The sequence below is a fragment of the Corythoichthys intestinalis genome, chromosome 16, assembly GCF_030265065.1.
Source record: "Corythoichthys intestinalis isolate RoL2023-P3 chromosome 16, ASM3026506v1, whole genome shotgun sequence".
Taxonomy (NCBI): Eukaryota; Metazoa; Chordata; class Actinopteri; order Syngnathiformes; family Syngnathidae; genus Corythoichthys; species Corythoichthys intestinalis.
This window is the reverse complement of record NC_080410.1, coordinates 40,785,319-40,792,841: the sequence shown is the minus strand read 5'-3', so window position 1 is coordinate 40,792,841 and position 7,523 is coordinate 40,785,319. Positions and strand designations below refer to the sequence as shown.

The 7,523-nt window shown below is 40.4% G+C and overlaps 1 protein-coding gene across 2 annotated transcripts in view; it reads left to right on the top strand.

Moving 5' to 3' along the window:
• Window positions 1-2,922: 2,922 nt before the first annotated feature.
• The window catches only part of stat5a (signal transducer and activator of transcription 5a), a 178,264-nt gene continuing 173,663 nt past the window's right edge, over window positions 2,923-7,523 (top strand). The window contains exon 1 of one of the 2 annotated variants that reach the window (XM_057861066.1): window positions 2,923-3,097. The gene's annotated coding sequence lies outside the window, so the exon portion shown is untranslated. The remainder of the gene's footprint in view (window positions 3,098-7,523) is intronic. The other variant, XM_057861065.1, reaches the window with a different exon arrangement.

The window sequence follows — 7,523 nt, the reverse complement described above, 5'->3', positions numbered from 1 at the left end:
ATTGGGTACACCATGCTAGTAACGGGTTGGACCCCCTTTTGCCTTCAGATCTGCCTCAATTCTCTGTGGCATAGATTCAACAAGGTGCTGGAAGCATTCCTCAGAGAATTTGGTCCATATTGACATGATGGCATCACATGGTGCAGATTTGTCGGCTGCACATCCATGATGCGAATCTCCCGTTCCACCACATCCCAAAGATGCTCTATTGGATTGAGATCTGGTGACTGTGGAGGCCATTTGAGTACAGTGAACTCATTGTCATTTTCAAGAAACCAGTCTGAGATGAATCCAGCTTTATGACATGGCGCATTATCCTGCTAAAAGTAGCCATCAGAAGTTGGGTACATTGTGGTCATAAAGGGATGGACATGGTCAGCAACAATACTCGGGTAGGCTGTGGCGTTCCAACGATGCTCAATTAGTACCAAGGGGCCCAAAGAGTGCCAAGAAAATATTCCCCACACCATTACACCACCACCACCAGGCTGAACCCTTGCTACAAGGCAGGATGGATCCATGCTTTCATGTTGATGACGCCAAATTCTGACCCTACTATCCCAATGTCGCAGCAGAAATCGAGACTCATCAGACCAGGCAAAGTTTTTCCAATCTTCTATTGTCCAATTTCGATGAGCTTGTGCAAATTGTAGCCTCAGTTTCCTGTTCTTAGCTGAAAGGAGATGGTCTTCTGCCGCTGTAGCCCATCTGCCTCAAAGTTCGACATACTGTGCGTTCAGAGATGCTCTTCTGCCTACCTTGGTTGTAACGGGTGGTTATTTGAGTCACTGTTGCCTTTCTATCAGCTCGAACTAGTCTGGCCATTCTCCTCTGACCTCTGGCATCAACAAGGCATTTCCGCCCACAGAACTGCCGCTCACTGGATATTTTTTTAATTTTCGGACAATTCTCTGTAAACCCTAGAGATGGTTGTGCGTGAAAATCCCAGTAGATCAGCAATTTCTGAAATACTCAGACCAGCCCTTCTGACACCAACAACCATGCCACGTTCAAAGTCACTCAAATCACCTTTCTTCCCCATACTGATGCTCAGTTTGAACTGCAGGAGATTATCTTAAACCATGTCTACATGCCTAAATGCACTGAGTTGCCGCCATGTGATTGGCTGATTAGAAATTAAGTGTTAACGAGCAGTTGGACAGGTGTACCTAATAAAGTGGCCGGTGAGTGTATTCAAAGTGTATATACTATATTGAACACACACACCCAAAAAAAATGGGGGGGCGCCACTTCGCGGTTTTTCAATATCGCGGGAGGTTCTGGTCCCCATTAACCGTGAAAAACGATTGATCACTGTAATGTGAAAAAGGTTTTTTAATCGTGAAGTTTACATTATTTTTGAATGCGTCAAACATTAAGTTTAATGATTTTAAATTAGGGCTGTCAAAATTATCGCGTTAACGGGCGGTAATTAATTTTTAAAATTAATCATGTTAAAATATTTGCCGCAATTAACGCTCATGCCCCGCTCAGAACGATTTAAATGACAGTCCAATGAAATGCCCACTTGTCAATTGTGCTTTATGGAGTTTTGCCGCCCCTTGCTGGCGCTTGGGTGTGACTGATTTTATATTGCCTGGTACACCAGACTCACCGCTGTTCCAGCTATTGAGTCTGGCCACCATTCAGCGGATACAATTCCCAGGGCGGAGCAAGCCACAGTAAAACAGACAGCGGAGTGGACCAATCAGCGACGGGCAGACGTGACGTTAGTAAAATGACGAGTGCAGGACGAGGGACTTGCGCGCGGAAGTAAAGATACGAGGAGAGCGGAGTTTATTCAACATTGCTAGCGCGAGACAGACTGTTGTCAATGACTCGTGTCGATGTGTTTTTGGTAATTTAAAACTGATTTTACCGTGGATTGGAACATATTCTCGGCTCTCCTGTTCACCATCTGTGTTGTTGTGGAGACGACTTTCGACGAGCAAGAGTGACGTTGCTCGTTAAGAACACGTCACGCAAATAAACAACTCTGATTTGTCGATTGATTTTGTATCTGCTCGAGAGGCCGTTAATAGGCTGGTTCCCAGACTTTTCTCTCAGTATTTGAAAAATACAGGGAGAAGTCTGGCCGTGCCAAGCAAGATTTTATAGGCTTCAGCATCCATGAGCATTGTGTAAGTATTATTGACATCAACAATGGCGGGGTACTAGCTTGTTTTTTGATTGAAAATTTTACAAATTTTATTAAAACGGAAACAAGAGGGGTTTCAATATAAAATTTCTATAACTTGTACTTACATTTATCTTTTGAGAACTACAAGTCTTTCTATCCACGGATCGCTTTAACAGAATGTTAATAATGTTAATGTTAAAATAAACAAATACAGTCCTTATGTACCGTATGTTGAATGTATATATCCATCTTGTGTCTTTCCATTCCAACAATAATTTACAGAAAAATATGGCACATTTTATAGATGGTTTGAATTTTAAAAATTAATTGCGATTAATTACGATTAATTAATTTTTAAGCTGTAATTAACTCAATCAAAAATTTGAATCGTTTGACAGCCCTACTTTAAATGCTTTTTCATGACCCAATGGAAACAAGGGGATTAGACTAGTTTTAAGGAGGTGTGTTTTTGCAGTGTGGATGGCATCCACTGGATGCCATGTCTTTGTATATTTTGTTAATGACCAAAAAGTCATTTTCCCTATAAAGGGTTAAACATGTAACAGCCCAAAATTTCACACCGAGTCAAATTCATCAGAAACTTGATCATTCAGTATTTACCTAGCATGTGACATATAATATTGCTGGCCAGTTGTCTAATCTAAATTGAGCGCCTCGACTCAATTAACCGTTTTTAGTAGCTTCAAATAAGACTTGAAGAGAAAGGCGTCGTTACTCTTTGCCAGCGGTGAGTGACAACCGGAAGTGGGCGGGGTCAGCGACAACGAGAGAGCAAGCAAGAGTGAGAGAGGGCGCCGCACGGAGAGGTCAGCAAACCGTGACAAACTCCACCGGGCTGACCGAGTGGGCCAGAGAGCGGGCGAAGCTCCCCGAGTCACCGCACCTTGTGGCCGCATTCGTGCACAGGAGAGCCGCGGCAGTCGTCGCCCCACGGAGGTAAGAGTGACATTTTTGCGTCGCTTGTTTTGTTGTTTTTTTTCTCGACCAAAAAAAAAAAACGTCTTGTGTCCCACTTGACACTCAGCGATTACGACACACTACTAATACGAAACATTTGTAAACAAACTCCGAAGCGGTGAGGGGGGGAGGCGACTCCGCCGGCGTGTCCGCCGTATGGGGCTCAACAGGCGGTTGAAGGCATCCCTCTCATTGCCCCGCATGCCACCTCCACCTCCTTTCGCTGTCATTTGAGCTTTTTGCTCACGTTTACTACTCATTGTTATCCAAAGAACAAGTTATACGAAAGGAATGACTTTTCATTCAGTCTGAAAGATGTAAAGGATCTGTGGAAGATGTCAAAATGAACTCACGCGGTTCTTTAAGTAGAAGTACCGCGACAGGGAATTGAAAAATACTCTGGGGAGAAGTAGAAGTAATGATTCAACTCCTTCAGTTTCTCGTAAATATGAAACTAGGGGGTGGGAAGGAAACATTTACTTTTAAATACTATTTATTTATACATGGCTGTGTATTGATAAGAAACTCACAATTTAATTTGGATTATTTAACGTGATTTTTACCAAGTCATACCGATTTAAATGCTTCGATTTCGATACAGTAACGATTGGATGGCGCATTGTCACCACATACAGTCAGAGGCGTCGCGTCCCATTAGGCAAACCAGGCAATTGCCTAGGGCCCCCGGCCAACAGGGGCCCCCAGAGGGCCAACAGCTTTAGCACATGCAGCTTTACTGCACTGTCCCAGTGACAAATGTAAGGAGTTTTTCAATACCATGGAATCATTTGGCAGATTATCTAACGGTTCTGTTATCAATCCCAATCAGAACTAATCATGTCACGTAGATTATACATGTTTAAGAAAGTCCAACCAGCTATTAATACCAGATGATTGTCTAAAGACTTACCAAGTAGTCTCTGGAAAGTCCTTGCCGAGTTGTTTTACGTTGATTTTCACAGGCCACCTCGTTATTCATGTGACTACTTAAAGAAATGGGGATTTTTTTCCCCAAAAAAAGTCTATTAATTTGTCTACCTCGTCGAATACTCTATAAGAAAAATATAACCTATATGCATCTAAAATAATCCTAAAAATTTTTATTAGCAAATTTAATACTCATTTCTGTCAGTAGTCCACCAATCAGTGGTTTTTACCGAATAATTTGAATTTGGTGGGTCGTAGGGCCAATCTGACTACTGATTTCACACAAAGGTATATACCTCCGCATCCGATGGTGGTATTTTGTGTTGCTACTCTTTCTTCTATTGCTCCAAGTCCAACTGTCCCCCTTACTTGTACACACTGGAAGGGCCCATGTTGCTTGTTGCCTGGGGCCCACGGGGACCCTTGCTACGCCTCTGCATACAGTGGTATGAAAAATTATCTGAACCTTTTGGAATTTCTCACACTTCTGCAGAAAATCAACATCAAATGTGATCTGATCTTTGTCAAAATTACACAGATGAAAAAATAGCGTCTGCTTAATCTAAAACCACCCAAACACTTATAGGTTTTCATATTTTAGTGAGGATAGTATGCAAACAATGACAGAAGGGGGATACAGTGCCCTCCATAATTATTGGCACCCCTGGTTAAGATGTGTTTTTTAGCTTCAATTTTTTTTAAAATTCAAATAATATGGGACCTTAATGGAAAAAAAGAGAAAAATCCAACCTTTAATACAAGTGCATTTATTCAGTGGGGAAAAAATCCCACATAAAGAAATAATTATTTGACATCAAATAATGTGTGTCACAATTATTAGCACCCCTGGTGTTAATACTTTGTACAACCCCCTTTTGCCAACAAATCAAGGTCTGGGGACTGAGATGGCCATGGGAGGAGCTTGATTTTGTGTCTGGTGAACCCTTTCCGTGTAGATTTGGCCATATGTTTAGGGTCATTGTCTTGCTGAAAGACCCAGTGACGACCCATCTTCAGCTTTCGGGCAGAGGGCAACAGATTTTGATTTAAAATGTCCTGATATTTCAAAGCATTCATGATGCCATGCACCCGAACAAGGTTCCCAGGGCTTTTGGAAGCGAAACAGCCCCACAGCATCACTGACCACTGGTGGGTCAGTGATGTGTGTGCCAATAATCATGGAGGGCACTGTAAATAAGTTAGTGAACCATCACGTTTAATATTTTGTGGCTCCCTTTTTGGCAGCAAAAACTTCAACCAGACGCTTCCTGCAGCTGCAGATCAGTCTGACACATCGATCAGGACTAATCTTGACCCATTCTTCTCTACAAAACTGCTGTAGATCAGTTAGATTCCTGGGATGTCTGGCATGAATCACTGTCTTTACGTCATGCCACGGCATCTCAATTGGGTTTAAGTCTGGACTTTGATGTGGCCACTCCAGAATGTGTATTTTGTTCTTCTGAAACCATTCTAAGGTGTATTTAGAATGATGTTTTGCATCATTGTGTTGTTGCAGCATCCACCCTCTTTTTAGCTTCAACTGTCTGACAGACGGCCCGAGGTTTTCCTGCAAAACATCCTGATAAACTTTTGAATTCATTCTTCCATTAATGATTGCATGCTGTCCAGGTCCTGAGACAGCAAAAAAGCCCCAAATAATGATGCTCCCTCCACCATGCTTCACGGTGGGGATGAGGTTGGTGAGCTGTTCCAGTTTTCCTCCACACATGACGTTGTGTGTTACTCCCAAACAATTCAACTTTGGTTTCATCAGTCCACATAATATTTTTCCAAAACTTCTGGTGAGTGTTCAAGTGCTTTTTGCGAACATTAAATAAGCAACGTTTTTTTTAGACAGCAGTGGCTTCCTCCGTAGAGTCCTCCCATGAACACCATACTTGGCCATAGTTTTACATATAGTTGATGTGTTCACAGAGATATTGGACTGTGGCAGTGATTTCACTAAATCTTTAGCAGACACTTTAGGGTTGTTTTTTACCTCTGAGTATTCTGCGCAAAACTCTTGGTGTCATCTATGGTGGACGGCCACTCCTTGGTAGAGAAGCAACAGTGCCAAACTCTCTCCATTTGTAGACAACTTCTCTGACTGTCAATTGGTGAACTTCCAGACTTTTAGAGAGAATTTTGTATCCTTTCCCAGCTTTAAACATATCAACAATCCTTGATCGCAGGTCTGCAGACAGCTCTTTTAACTGAGCCATGATGCACATCAGACAATGCTTTTCATCAAAACAATTCTTAACAGCTGTGTGTTTTATAGTGGGTAGGGCAGCTTTAAACCACTCATCAGTGATTGGGCACACACCTGACTTAAATTGTTTGGTAAAAATTGGTTTCAATTGCTCTTTAAGTCTCCTCAGGCAGTTTTCCTCCCTTCTGCTATTGTTTGCATTGTATCCTCGTTAAAATATGAAAACGTATAATTTTTTTTTTTGGGGGGGGGGTAATTAAAGCAGACACTTTTTTTTTCATCTGTGTGATTTTGACTAAGATCAGATCACATTTGATGGTGATTTTATGCAGAAATGTGAGAAATTCCAAAAGGTTCAGACTTCAGATACTTTTTCATGCCACTGTATATATTAGTGCTGCAACGATTAATCGATCAAATCGAGAAATTCAATTAGAAAAAGAGCTTTGAATTCCATTTTGCTGCTTCGATCAATCGTTTAATTAGAGTGGAGTTGTGATAGTTTGTTTTGAAAGTGATGTACAGTATTTAGTTTTATTGATTTGGGAGGATATACTTGCCTTCTGTTGGCAATGTGAATATGACATAACTTGTCTGGCTGAAGAGCAGCTGCTCCCTGTTATGGACAACATAAGGCTTAAGTAAGTTTTTGTTTGAGCTGATATGTTTTTTTTTATACATTTGTAATTTAGTTTGGGGGTATATTTAGCTGTTTTTATTGGAAATGTGTTTGAATAATTGAACAATAAAAAAATGTAAGGTTAGCATTTTATAGCATTTAAGCTAGCAGACTTGCTGTGCAAAAAAATTGTGGATCAAATTAAGCTATCAATTTAAGTAGTTCGACATTCAAACTCCAAATGTTTTGCGTTCAATGTTTTATTGTCGAAATGTGTGTCTTTTGTGTTCCAGCTTTACAATTAATCGAAATGTGGAAAATTACAAATTATTTTTAAAGGCAATTCTAAAGAGTTTAAAGAAACACTGAGGTATTTTATTTTGTATTCACATTTAATGCTCTTTTGAAAGTGTAATCCTGGTGCCAAAATTAATGTTATTGCAAGCATGAACTTCTTTGTTTTACATCTCATAAAATTATTCTGCGAAGCATTTAATGTTTTTATCCGATTACTTAATTAATCATACTAATCAATCAACGGATTTATCCATTACTTAAATAATCTTTATTTTTTATTTATTTATTTTTTATCACAAAATGTACAACTTAATTGTTCATATGAAGCATGCATACAAATTTAACTG